Raw genomic sequence first — 14,256 nt, forward strand, 5'->3', positions numbered from 1 at the left:
CCTTGAGGGCTTGACTGTGCCATGTTCATCATTTTATCCCCAGTTCTTGTCATAAAGTAGGTTTCCAGTAAATGTTGTTAAATGAAAACTGAGACGCCTTAAGAAACAGTGATCAGCTGTGTCCGATCTCAAATAGGTCAACTGACCTCAAATAGGTCAACTGACGTAAGGGCGGAGCAACGGGTTGCTGATTGATTGTCTTCTGTTGAAGACACTCTGGTGGACTCTCCGTGCTGGGGGTACATTGCCAGATGGCTGAGGACCAGGAGTGAGCGGTTGCAAGAGTGGAGACAGTGCAGACATTCTTTTCAAAAAGCTGGAAGGATAGTAGGGAGAGTGCATGTTGTATCAAGATGAGAGAGATGTCAGCATGGTTACGTGCTTCACAGGAGAAGTCAGTAGAGAGGGAGAACTTGGGGATCCCTGGGTGACTCAGCGGTTTAAGCGCCTGCCTTTGGCCCAGGGCGTGATCCTGGAGTCCTGGGATCGAGTCCCACATCGGGCTCCCTGCATGGAGCCTGCTTCTCCCTCCTCCTGTATCTCTGCCTCTCTCTCTATGTCTATCATAAATAAATAAATAAATAAATCTTAAAAAAAAAAAAAAGAAAGGGAGAACTTGATACAGGGAGAAGAAGGAGGTATGTGAGATTGACTGAACATTATCCTTAGGATTAGAGGGAATGGAGTAAAGATAAGAGATTTGAGTAGGAACAGGAATATAGTTTCCACTGACCATGGGAATAATGGAAGGAGGGATGGTGTCAATGGAGAGCAGTGTTTGGGTGGTAGGTGAGGAATTTGGGGCCTGGATATACTTGATGAATTTTTCTGGTGGAGTGGCGGGGATGAAGTCATTGGCTGAGATTATAGGGACAGAAGATGGTGATTGTAGGGGAGAGTCTGAGGAGAAAGGGAGAATTTTGAGCTGGCCATGGGGGAAAATGAGGGAGCTAACTGAACAGGATTGCTTCGATGAGTTGTAATGACACATTTTTCATGGCTCTGGTGTGTGAGTGGTCCCCACCCGCCACCCCATCTCAAGGCTCAGCAGGCCAAGCCTCTGAGCAGACAAGGCGAAGGAGTGGATTGACCTTGGTGGTCTGGGTTTAAACGGGCCAATGAGGCAGAAAGGGAAGCAAGAGATTCCAGCAGTGATGGTGTTCAAGGTGACGGGCCATGGAGTCCAGGCTGACAAGGGAATGACGGAGACCACAAAGTAGCATCTGGGACATGGGGTGGTGGAGACTGGGGGTTGGAATTTAGATTAAGTTAAATTGAAGCTTACCCAGGGGGAGCAGGAGCTGGCCAGGGACTGGGTTTCTGAAGCAGAGAGGTGAAGGGTTGGGGTTGGGCCGCTCCGGGACCGTAAAGCAGGGGCGTTGCAGAAAGCGAGGTGCTCACAATCGGCCTGGAGCAATGGGCGGGAAGGCCCCGAACGGGGTCCCAAAGTCCTTGGGGAGCGTGTGAGAGGGGCTGGGCGGTCAGCGATGGCAGAAGCAGAGGGGCAGGGCCAGGACGGCCTGCTGAGCCGGGGCCAGGCCGCCCGCAGGCTGCGGGCAGGAGGCAGGAATGGAGCTGGCGCCAGGTTTAGCCCGGACCAGACGAGGCTGAGATGTGCTCTTTGGGTTCCAGGTGCAGCACCGGTCGTCGGGAGGAGCAGCCCAGTCGGGGGGCGGGGGGCACCGCAGACAGGGGCAGAGCGAGCAGAGCGCCGGCCCAGGCCCTGGACGGGGTGACGAGACACGGGGTGGTCGTGGCTGATCTCCACATTTGTATTAGTTTTGTGGGAAAATAGGTTTATGCTGATGCACCGAGATTCGGCTCCTGCACGGAGCTGATGACTGCACCGTCCTCACAGCCATGCAGCTGGCTCCGCGGTCTGGCCTTTGCTCAGCGGGTCGTAAAGAAGCCTGCGTGGGGCGTGGGGCGGTGTTCTTCCTTGGCGGGGCTCAGCCTAGGCGAGGAGGGCCGCACGGTGGAAGCACTTGGCCAGGGTCGCCTGGCCTGACGGACTTGTCTCTACAGGGTGGGCAGATCGGTAGAGATGATCCTGAGTCCAAATCGGGATGAGAAATGATAGGCTTTGGAGTGAGGAAGCTGATGCCAACTGGAGGGGAAATATCAGAAGTTTTGAGTCCCAAAAGGAGAGAATAGCAATAGGAATGATTCCTGATCTTCTTGATCACTTATAAATTTAATACCATTGCAGCAATATTTAAATCCTATTTAAGGTGAAAAGCATTAAATGTCTATTTTCAGAATTAGAAAATGTGTCCATTTATAAAGTTGCAAAACCATATTCTTGAAGTTTTACCTCTCCCAAAATGGCTTTCTTTTTTTTTTAATATTTATTTATTTATTATTTATGATAGACATAGAGAGAGAGAGAAGCAGAGACACAGGAGGAGGGAGAAGCAGGCTCCATGCCAGGAGCCCGATGCGCGATGCGGCACTCGATCCCGGAACCCCAGGATCCCGCCCCGGGCCAAAGGCAGGCGCTAAACCACTGAGCCACCCAGGGATCCCCTCAAAATGGCTTTCTTAAAACCAAAACTTCTACTACATTGATCTTTGACATATTTAAAATATACTTTCAGACTTCCTCGGGTTAAGGAATACTTAGACTCATGATGCACGGTATTTTTACAAACCCCTAAGAATATTGGTATGTAAAAAAACAAAACAAAAACAGAATATTGATATGTGCTCTTGAACACTTATCTTGATAAGCACTGAATAATGTATAGATAGAAATATTGAATCATTATACTGTATATCTGAAACTAGTGTAATGCTGTATGTTAATTATACTTTGATTCTTTTTTTAAAGATTTTATTCATTTATTCATGAGACATAGAGACAGACAGAAAAACAGATACAGGCAGAGGGAGAAGCAGGCTCCATGCAGGGAGCTGGACATGGGACTCGATCCCGGGTCTCCAGGATCAGGCCCTGGGCCAAACTGCTGAGCCACCCAAGGATCCCCCTCAGATTTTTAACTGTATGGGAGTCAGTGCCCCTAACACCCACTTTGTTCTGGGGTCAACTGTATTTCTAATTTTCTAGAATACTAAACCATATGGCGATATATGTATTTGCATAAAATTTTATCACGTATTCTTTATTTATTTCCATAGTGTAGATTCTTGGAAATGGATTTGTTTGTTCAAAGGCTATAAGCATTTCTGAAGATCCTGACACATACTGGTTAGAAAAATTCTTAATGATATGGTAACATAATTGGCACTTCCAGCAATGACTAAATTTTGCAAATGGTCACAGTAAACACCAAACGCAAAAAACACCACCTGAATATTTTCAAATCTATACGGGGGATGTGAGACTGACATAGATGGCCATATCTTGGTAATGGAAAACATTTTTGTTCTTATTCAGATAACTCCAGGCCGGATGATGACTGAATAGGTAACACACAGGGTTTTAGATAATTGAATGACTGATCTGATGAGGCAGATGGTGGTTTGAAGCCAGTGTGAGCTATGGAATAGAAAACAAAATGGTATTTCATTTCATTACACATATAGGTTCAGGGCACTAAATCTATGTGCTGGAATCTGTAAGGAGGTGTTACTGGTTTAAGGATACAACTCAGGAACAGCCAAATGGAAGAGACATGTAGGACAAGGCATGGGGGAAGGGGCACTTACACGGCCACTCTGGACACATCGCCCCTCCAGCACCTTAATATGTTCAGCTACTGGGAAGCACTAACCTTGTGTTTTTGTTTTTGTTTTTTTTTTAAAGCAGATTTTATTTTGGTGGTAGAATTCTCTATTGTTTTTTGAGAGTATGGGTTTTTGGTTTTTGGTTTTGAGGATGTTAACCAATCTTCTTGATGGTCTGTGAAAAAGTAGGTTCCATCATACAATTTTGAGAAGAAGCTACATACTGTATCCCTTTCCCACTTGGTGATAAACGGTGAATATCAACGTTCATCAGCTTAATAAAGCTCAGGGAAATGATACTACCACTAACGATTTAACATTTATTGAGTACTTAGTATTTTGAGGCTCTGTTTTAACAATCCCACACACATTAATCTTTACAACAAGTCTCTCTTCTGTAATTATGTCCTTTTGTCTACAGATGAGAGAATTGAAGTCCAGATTGGTGAGATAACAGGCCCAAAGTTACCATAGCATGACTTAGTACATGGAAGAGCCAGGATGCCATCCCAGATAGACTGGCTCCAGAGGATTTTCATGCACTACCTTGTATTATTTGTAACCTAAAAGAAGACGGTTTAGTATTAAGTGCAGCATTTCTCAAGCTTATTTAACATTGGAAGCTCATGGTCTTTCAATATTTTTTTAGGGATTAGTCTTCCATGGAGTTAACTTGGAAGTGTTGCCTGTAGCCAGCCTGCTCTAATGCAGTCTCTTAAACACCATTATTTTAGATTAGAACATTTTTTTTAAAAAAACATCTTGGTTTTCTGTTGATAATAGTAAATACTATATTTATTTGTTACTTTAAAATGTTATTGAAAAGCTAGTATTTTAACTTCAGGGCATTTTATATTGTCTTTTGTAATGACCTTCCTAGGAATTTTTAAAAGGTCAACATCACTTTACACTGTTTGATGTACTAAAGCAGTTTTAATCCAAATTGCTATTTTACTCTGCTTTCTGTGCTCTTAATTAAAAATTTCTTTACAAAGAGCACCTGGGTGGTTCAGTGGTTGAGCGTCTGCCTTCTGCTCAGGGCGTGATCCTGAAGTCCCAGAATCGAGTCCTGCGTCAGGCTCCCTGCATGGTGCCTGCTTCTCCCTCTGCCTGTGTCTCTGCCTCTTTCTCTGTGTCTCTCATGAATAAATACATAACATCTTTAAAAATTTTTCTTTACAAGATAAGAAACTGACAGCTTTTTGGTGCTTTGGAACATGATGGTAACTGACATCTTGAGCTTGAACCTTGACTCTGCCTCTGTGCCTCTCTACAAGCTATGTGACCTTAGAAAAGTCACTTTATTTCTCAAAACTTCTGTTTCTTCCTATGAAAGATAAGGTTAATATCTTGCAGGGTGGCTGTGAATCAAATGAGAAAATTCATAGAATGTCTGGCACATAGAAAGCTCACGACCAATGGTAGTTGCTCTCAATTCTATACCATGAATGAATTGGAAATTCATTAGTTGGAAAAGAAAGGTCACTTTGCATTTGAACTGCCTCAACGTTAATGCTGACATCAGCTACCTTTCTGATAAAGTGATGTTGTCCCGATACAGATTGTATGGGAGTTAAAACCAGTTTCCTTCTGGCTTTCCAACTGACATAATAAGCAAAGCCTGACTGGGCAAACATAGACCTATTTATTAGATCACTTATTATTAATGTTAAACCAGCTCTGGTGCTGACTTATCCTGTTCCTTTTGAAATTTCACTGTTGTCATTTAAAATCTGCCAGACCTTGAGAAGCTTCACAGAATGCTAAAGGGTTTAATCCATCCTCCAGAACATGTGAAGTTTATATTCCAAAGTGGTCCTCTCCATTCAGCAGTATGTTCAGAATCATGCATGTAGGACAGAATTGCTCCTATTTTTACCCTTGCTACTGGAGGTTTGTTCAGTTTTCCTGACACTCAACTTTGGAGTTTAGGGGGGGCAGTACTTAACACATCTAACCAAAGCATGAATAATTATTTAAAATAAAATGATTTTTTGAAAGATTTTAATTATTTATTCATGAGACAGAGAGAGAGAGAGAGGCAGAGACACAGGCAGAGGGAGAAGCAGGTTCCATGCAGAGAGCCCGACTCAGGACTCGATCCCGGGTCCTCAGGATCACTCCCTGGGCTGAAGGCAGACGCTCAACCACTGAGCCCCCAGGCATCCCCTAAAATAAAATGATTAAAAGGAGAAAGCAATTTATGGAGATTTGGCAATTGCCCTATGACTTACTCCTTCAGCAAAAAGAAAATGGGTTTGTTTTGAGCTGTATGTGGGGGGATCTCTCTAGGATTCTATCCTAAGTACCTCTTCTAGCCCTGGTACCTAGTAAGCACTCAGTAAATACTTATTGATGGACTGAATTTGATTTCTAATCCCAATTTTATGGCTTGCAACTTCTATAAACCTGGACCTTCTGGGAGTTTCTAAGCTTCAGTTTCCTCTTATGTAAAAAATGAGGTACCAATAGTTACGTCCCAGGATTGTTGTAACAGTGGAGTGTTCGTGCATTTAAAATAGCCAGCATGGCCCATGGCACATAGTGGGCCTCCGGTGCATTACATGCTTTCCCAGACACCTACCTCACTTTGTTCTTCAGTAATATTATCAAGCACTTTCTCACTCCCTAAACACTAAGAAACCATGTTCAAGAGAGAATTCGAGTGTTTGCCAATTAAACTGAAAATATATTCCTTTGTAGCCAACACTTGGAATGTTTCAGCAAAAGTGATCGTATGCTCGACAGACCTTGGTTTGAATTCTGGCTTCACAACCGACTGTGTTATGACCTTAGGTAAGTTACTTAACCTGTCCGTAAAGTATCATGAGGTTGAAATGAGTAGTAATATGTATAAAACATCTGGTTATATTGCCTGGTTTGTGCAGGCACAGAAGAGATTTATTATTTTAAGTTGAGACTTTTATTTAATCTGATAATTTACATTGGTAGTTGGTGTATATCAAGGGCCTACTCTACTCTAACCCTGTTAAGAGCAGCCAGGAAGATTTTGAATGAACATTGGGCATATGATTATGTAGGTGACTGACGTTGGCCTTCCCTGAAATCAGGTTCAGCAGGAGTGACTTTTTTTTTTAAGATTTTATTTGTTTAGAGAGAGAAAGTGCATGTGTGCACATGAGCAAGGGGAGGTACAGAGGCAGAGAGAGCTAATCCCAAACTAACTCTACTGAATGCAGATTCTGATGGGAGGCCTGATTTTACGACCCTGAGACCATGACCTTTTTTTTTTTTTTTTAAAGACTTAATTTATTTATTTGAGAGGCACAGGCAGACACTTTACCAAATGAGCCACTCAGGTGCCCCAAACATTGTTCTTTTAATAGAAAACATTCTTGAAATAGAAACCAAAAGAACAGTAGAACAGATTAACAAAAGTAAGAGCTGGTTCTTTGAAAGATTTAATAAGATTGATAAACCTCTGGCCAGACTTATCAAAAAGAAAAGAGAAAGGACTCAAATAACAGAAAACATTGTTGAAACAAAATTCAATATAGTTTTAATTACTTATGATTAAATTTTCTTGGATGTGCAAATATTTTTCAAAAATGTCACATAAAGATCTGGCCTCAAAATCTTTATGTTAAGGATATTATGTGAATGTTGTAGGTAGTTTAGAGATGCTTTTGTCTCCTCCGCTGATGACATTATTTATGTATCTGCTTCCATTGTTGTTAGTCATTATCAACTCTTCAACCTCTTATATTTGTTCTAACAAATATTTATATAGTGTTCATAAATTTACATAAAATGAAATTGTTATAAAGAAATAAAGTAAGTTGGTTTTATTGGGTGTATTGAATTTTAGAGCAGAAAGGGTGCTCAAGAGAAATAACATTTATGGAATAATTTCTGATGCTAGATTGGAGCTTAAGTGCTTTTTATGTGTGTCTCATTTAAGGTGACAATTTATATGAATTTTGTGTTTGGAAAAGGAATGAGATTATCAGTTATTCCAAAAAGCTTGAAGTAAGCTCTCTTTCTCCCTCCCTCTCATGAATTATTCTTGTATGGGTGTGTGTGTGTATATATATATATATTTTTTTTAAGATTTTATTTTATTTATTCATGAGAGACAGAGAGAGGAGAGAGAGAGAGACATAGGCAGAGGGAGAAGCAGGCTCCCCGCAGGGAGCCCCATGTGGGACTCCAGGCTCATGCCCTGAGCTGAAGGCAGACACTTAAGTGCTGAGCCACCCAAGAGTCCCTTGTATTGTATTGTATTATAGAGATTGATTTGTTTTCCTAGAGTAATTAAAAATTAAAGGAGTTCCACTTGATGGGATGAGCACTGGGTGTTATATCTTGGCAAATTGAATTTAAATTAAAAAAATAATAAAAATCTAAATAAAGGAGTTTTTAAAAAAAATATTTTATTTATTTATTTGACACAGAGAGAGAGGGAGAGAGAAGCAAAAGCAGGGGGAAAATGCGGGGAGCCCGATGCTGCGGGGCTCAGTCCCAGACTCTGAGGCTTAACCAATTGAGCCCCCCAGCCTTTTAAAAAGATTATTTATTTGAAAGAGAGAGAAAGTGAGGGGGGTGAATACTGGGCTTTAATCAGATCTTTTAAACAGTTTTTTATTTTTTTATTTATTTTATTTTATTATTATTATTTTTTTAAACAGTTTTTAAAAATATTTTGGGGGGATATGGTATTAAGTTTGCAATTCTTAAGCTTTTGCACTAAAAGTAGTACAGAAACCACAAATCAAAAATCTACTCTAAAAATTAAAAATAGAACTACACATGGTCCAGTAATTCCACTTTTGGGCATATATCTGACGGAAATGAAATTACTGTCTTCAAGAGTCATCTGCCCCCATGTTCATTGCAGCATTATCTACAGTACCGAAGACATAGAAACAACCCGAATGTCCATCAGTGGATGAATGGATAAAGAAAATGTGGTATGTGCCACACGCACACTGGAAAGTTTAGTCATAAAAAAGAAGGAAATCTTGCAGTTTACAAAAATAAAAAATGGATGGAACCTGAAGGCATTATGTTAAGAACGACAAATACTGTGTGATCTCACTTAGTTGTGGAATCTGAAAATCAAAACAAAAACACCAAAGGCCCAGAAACAGAGAACCAATCTGTGGTTGCCGGAGGCAGAGGATGGGGGAAATGTGTGAAAGTGGTCAAAGGGTACAGATATCCAGTTATAACATAAATTAGTTCCGGGGATGTAATGTACAGCATGGTGACTGTAGTTAAAGATACTACACTGGGGGTACCTGGGTGGTGCAGTCTGTTAAGTGTCAGTCTCTTGGTTTTGGCTCAGGTCCTGATCTCAGGGTTGTAAGACTGAACCCTGCACTGGGCCCTGCACACAGCTCCGAGTCTGCTTAAGTTTCTCCATCTCCCTCTGCCTCCCCCCCACCCTCACCCCAGCTTTCACTCTCTCTCAAATAATAAATAAATAAATAAATAAATAAATAAATAAATAAATAAATATTTAAAAATACTGTATTGTGTATTTGGAAGTTGCTGTGAGAATAGATTTTTTTTTTTTTTTTTTTTATTTAAGAGTCACACACAGAGAGAGAGAGAGAGGCAGAGACACAGGCAGAGGGAGAAGCAGGCTCCATGCACCGGGAGCCCGACGTGGGATTCGATCCCGGGTCTCCAGGATCACGCCCCGGGGCAAAGGCAGGTGCTAAACCGCTGCACCACCCAGGGATCCCAATTTTTTTTTTTTTTTTTTTTTTGAGAATAGTTCTTAAATGTTCTCATCACAGGGAAAAAATTGTGATTGTATGGTGATGGATGTTTACTAGATTTATTGTGATCATTTTGTGATATACATATAAGTCATTATGCTGTGTATGTTAAAAAGTAACATAATGTTATATGTCAATTAAATATCAATAAAACTAGGGGAAAAAAATCTTTCCAGATAAAAATGTTTGGCTGCTATTTTTATTTAAGGTACTGGTAAAGGGAAAGAAGTCAGGAGGTCAAGTTTTATGTATTATATTATGATTTTATTTTTTATTTTTTTAAGGTTTTATTTATTGATTCATGAGAGACAGAGAGAGGCAGAGACACAGGCAGAGGGAGAAGCAGGCTCCATGCAAGGAGCCCGATGTGGGACTTGATCCCAGAACTCCGGGATCAAGTCCTGTGCTGAAGGCAGATGCTCAACCGCTGAGCCACCCAGGCGTCCCAAATTATGATTTTATATTATGAAAACCCAATTTAGTGATTTATACATACTTAGCATTAGTATGAGTGATCTCCCACCAAAACACAGTCTCTAAGGAGGGTGACTATTATGTTGGTGGGTCTGCTGACATTGTGTTGTTCTTGGTGTTCAAACTGGTCTTGTTGCCAAGATACAGGAAGGTGTTCCTTCAGTTGGAAATTGTAATGCATTTCCCCATAGAAAGAGTGTAGTTCAAATAGTACTTTTAATTCTAGTTATTCATCCATTAAGTTAAAATTTTAAGCTTCTGAGATAAGGCAGCTACTGTGGTATATACAGCTTGTTTTTACAAGGATAAAAAGATGAATGAAACCAGGGGTGATATAATGTCTGATCTCAAATAAGAGCTATTTTTTTGCTAGCTGCGGAAAAATAAAAGTAGTGGTTGAAAGTCATTTAACATGGTTATATTTCTTCCTTTCTTTTTCTATGGTTTTTAGGTACTTATGGATTAAATTGGCCTTTGGTGATTGCCCAGGGTTACAGCTTTATTTCATAATCTTGTTTCTTTGGAAAAATGTTTCCCAAGCTTTCTAACAAAGTCTCAGTGAACTTGGAGAAGACAATGTGTGCATAGGTTGGAGACTTTGCCTTTTTTGAAATGGAAAAATTCTTGCCTCAGCATTACTGAGTTAATGTACAGTTAGTACAAAGTTTTCATTTCTAATTGCTGACTTGCTTGGTGAGTGAATGATTGATCATAATCAACTAGAAAGTGTAAGATAAAGCATGGTGACCTGATAGTTTTTCTGGTACAGTCAATTCTTTAGTGTGATGAGTGTTTTTATAAACATTTTTTCTGTCTCTCAGATAGTTTCTCTCCCTCACTCCTTTTTTAGGAGACCTTGATGGAAGGGTTGGAAGCCTTGATGTTTGAGTAGACAAGGTAAGCATTCAAGTAAACTCTTCAGTATTGTGACAATTGAATTGGTTGAATTGATATCAAAAAAAGAATTTCAGTTATTTAAAGAAGAGTGAATTATTAACCGTGTTAATAATATTTATATCTGCCATCGCAGTAAGCACTTCATGTTCATTATCTGATTTAAGCCTACCAAGAGTCCTGTGAGAGATACTGTTACACCTGCTTTACAGACTAGGGCTCTGAACCCCAGAAACCGACAAATTTCTGCTGTTGACATCGTGCACCTAACAAGTGTTGTGATATCGTGGAAGTAGTGTTTCTTCTTTCTTGCTCTTTTGTCTCCCCCCTCAAACTCATCCAATCTCATTATTTGTTACTTTGTGGGACTTCTTTGCTCCCACAGGTCAGATTTTGTTGTCGGGGTGGGTTTTCTGCACTCTCCTCATCTTCCATACTCTTTTGTGCATACTTTTTTCAAGGTTATACAGTTCAGCAAGTTAAGTCATTTGTTGGGGATTGTTCAAACAGGGATCCTCAGTCCCCCACCTTCATTACCCCTTCCCAGAGGTGACACTTCTTGACTGTCTTCACTGTTTGGGATTTGCCTGTGGTTTTTCAAATAACATATTTGAATTGATGTTACCTGAGTTTTTAGTTTAGGGCATAACTTGGGTTTGTATGATTTTCTGTGTCCTTATCACTAACTGAACTCAACAGTCTCTACCCGTTGCCCAGAGTTCTTGTTTTCTTTCACATAATTTATTCTGTTAACGTCATTGTCCTGAGGAAATTTCTCCTAGGGCAAAGTGCTGCGGTGCAGAGTAGCTTCTGCTTTCCCATAGAGCTCAGCTCTTATGTCAGGGGCTCTCTTTTCCTTTGTGTTGGGTCTTCTATTTCTTCTCTCCTGTGTCTGCTTTCTTGGTTCATTCTCTTACTTTGCATCCCTAGAGCCTCTACTGTACAAGATATTGAATTATCTTGACTGGACCTCAAATTCTTTTTTTTTCTTATTATCATCTGTTTTTTTCTCTATTCTTTCTGATGAATTTCCCTAACTTTAATTTCCAAGGTCTCTTTTAAAAAGCATTGTTACTGGGACACCTGGGTGGCTCAGTGGTTGAGCGTCTGTCTTCGGCCCAAGGCATGATCCCAGGGTACCGGGATCGAGTCCTGCATCAGGTTCCCCGCAGGGAACCTGCTCCTCCCTCTGCATGTGTCTCTGCCTCTCTCTGTGTGTGTCTCTCATGAATAAATAAATAAAACCTTAAAAAAAAAGGAATTTCTAAAAAAATAAATAAAATAAAAATTTCTTTGGTTAACATTGTGATTCCTCCAAGTTCCTTTTCTTTTCTTTTTTCTTTTCTCTTTTTTTTTTTTCTGATGAGTAATAATCCTGAGCTGTGAAAGGTTGATTAGAAGCTTTGAGTACATCACTGGTACTTGTTGACTGTGAGAGTTCACTGTCCAGGGACTGGGCTTTGCTGTCTATTAGGGAGCACTTGATCTCTGTTTCTGATTTCATTCCCCTTTTGGAGAAGTCTTTTAATCTCCTGCCTGGGGTCAGAAAGCCCACATGCATTTCCTTGGGAGCTGAGTAAGGGGAAAAGGCTGAGGATTTCAGCATTCAGTATATGTATGTGCTTACTTAATCCCCTGATTTCATTAAGTTCTATCTGCAATGTGCTTTGTCTCCTCTGTTCAGAAATCCTCTTCAGAGAATAACCCTCTAGAATTTTACCTTGGTGAGAGAGGCACAGTTAACCTAAGCACATGAAATTTAGGAAGGCATTGAGAGATGAAGCCGTTTCTTAAAGAGCTGTCAACTGACCTGCCTAATTTGGTGTCCCCTTCACTCGTTTCCAGAGGTACCATCTGTTACCAGGCCCTGTGCCTTTGGAGAATTCTGTGGACTAAGTCAGGTTAGTTTTTGGCTTTCTACATTCCTGGTTTAAGATTCAGCTTTCTTGGATCTGCTAGTAGTTACCACTGTTCCATCTGCTTTCCGGCCTTCAAACTTTTTTCTATGCCTTAAAAATACTTTATTAGCATTTCAGCTCAATTTTGGGAAAGAATGAAATTAAATGTGTATGCTCAATCTTTCCATCTTCTCAGAAACTTGCTAGATTTTTTTCGTTTGCCTAAGCATTTATCTATTCTTCTTTTTCTTTTAATTGTGGTAAAACACACAGAATCCTTAACCATTTTAAAGTGTGCAACTCAATAGCATTAAGGCACATACACCATGTTATGTACCCGTTGCCACTGTTTGGTTCCAGACTTTTTCATCACCCCCAAAAGGAAACCAGTGCCCATTAAACAGTCACTCCCTACTCCTCCCTCTCCCCAGCCCCTGGCAACCACTGATCTGTTTTCTGTCCCTGTGGATTTGCCAGATCTGCTGAAACATTTTTAGACAGGGCAATCAGGCAAGGCTTCTTTAGAGAGGATATTTGAGCAGAAATCTTATTGCCGGGCAGTGGGGGAGGGGCGGGCGGGCGGCGGGCAGACGAAGCATCAGAAGTGTTGGGGAAAGAATCCTGCTTCTTTGTACACTTAGATGTACAAAGTTACAAGACTTTTGTTATCATCACCCTGAAAACCAGCAGAAGCCAAGTAAGAATCATAGTCTTAAAAACCCATCAGCGAGTGAAGATACAAGGAAACCTAGATGAATTAAACTCCAGAAAGTAACGAAAAGCTTCACAGTAGAGAAGAGGCCCATGGCTGCTCTGAGGTGAACAGCCCAAGAAAGGGGAACTGCCACAGATGGAGGAAAGGAGGAGCCAGCCACACTTTCGGGTGGCTCGTGTGGCTCCGTGCCGGAGGGCTGGCACACCTGGCTAGAACCCTGATGAGCCCCAGTTCTCCTGCACCAAGGAGCAAGTCTGCCTCCAGCCCTCAGCCACAGGTGATAAAGCACACATCTGGGCCAGGAAGTGCCGCTGACAGCCCCTACCTGAGGCCCAGGGCTCTTCCTTCAATTGCACAGGGCACTGAACAGGGGTGAAGGAGCAGACCTGGAGAGCTGAGAGAAACCCAGCACAGGTGCCCTAGGTTTTCAGTTATGGAAGGCTGAAGGCAGAGAGAGGTGGAGATGCCCCCCCCGCAGCTCTGTGCTTTCAGTCCCCAAGGACTGAGGATGACTGCAGGAGAGGTGAGAAGCTCCCCTCATTCATTCCAGGCCTTCACGCAGTGTAGAAAGCCGCCCCCAGCAGGAAGGCTGGGGAGGAAGACCGGGCTGAGGGAGGTCACCTGTGCTGCAGGGAGCAAAGTGTGGGATGGGAAAGCAAAGAGAATAAGTGATAAACCTGGCAGTCATGCTTAACGCAGAGAGAGAGCTCCCAGGTTTTTTCTTTTTTTTGAAAATAAACTTTATTTTTTGGAATAGTTTTAGTTTTTTTTTTTAAGATTTGTTGATTTATTTGAGAGAGAGAGTGCAAGTGAGCATAAGGGGTTGGCAGAAGGAGAGGGA

General features: G+C 41.4%; 1 protein-coding gene across 10 annotated transcripts in view; it reads left to right on the plus strand.

The window, feature by feature from the left end:
- The window catches only part of SHLD2 (shieldin complex subunit 2), a 77,495-nt gene that overhangs the window by 14,271 nt on the left and 48,968 nt on the right, over positions 1 to 14,256 (plus strand). For 8 of the 10 annotated variants that reach the window (XR_007410189.1, XM_049109093.1, XM_025434142.3 and 5 more), the window contains 2 exons: positions 6,391 to 6,483; positions 10,759 to 10,805. The gene's annotated coding sequence lies outside the window, so the exon portion shown is untranslated. Of the gene's footprint in view, positions 1 to 6,390; positions 6,484 to 10,758; positions 10,806 to 12,647; positions 12,704 to 14,256 lie in introns of those variants that run through there. The other 2 variants (XM_049109092.1, XM_049109094.1) reach the window with 2 other exon arrangements.

This window comes from Canis lupus, chromosome 4 (genome assembly GCF_003254725.2).
Source record: "Canis lupus dingo isolate Sandy chromosome 4, ASM325472v2, whole genome shotgun sequence".
In the NCBI taxonomy this organism is placed as follows: Eukaryota; Metazoa; Chordata; class Mammalia; order Carnivora; family Canidae; genus Canis; species Canis lupus.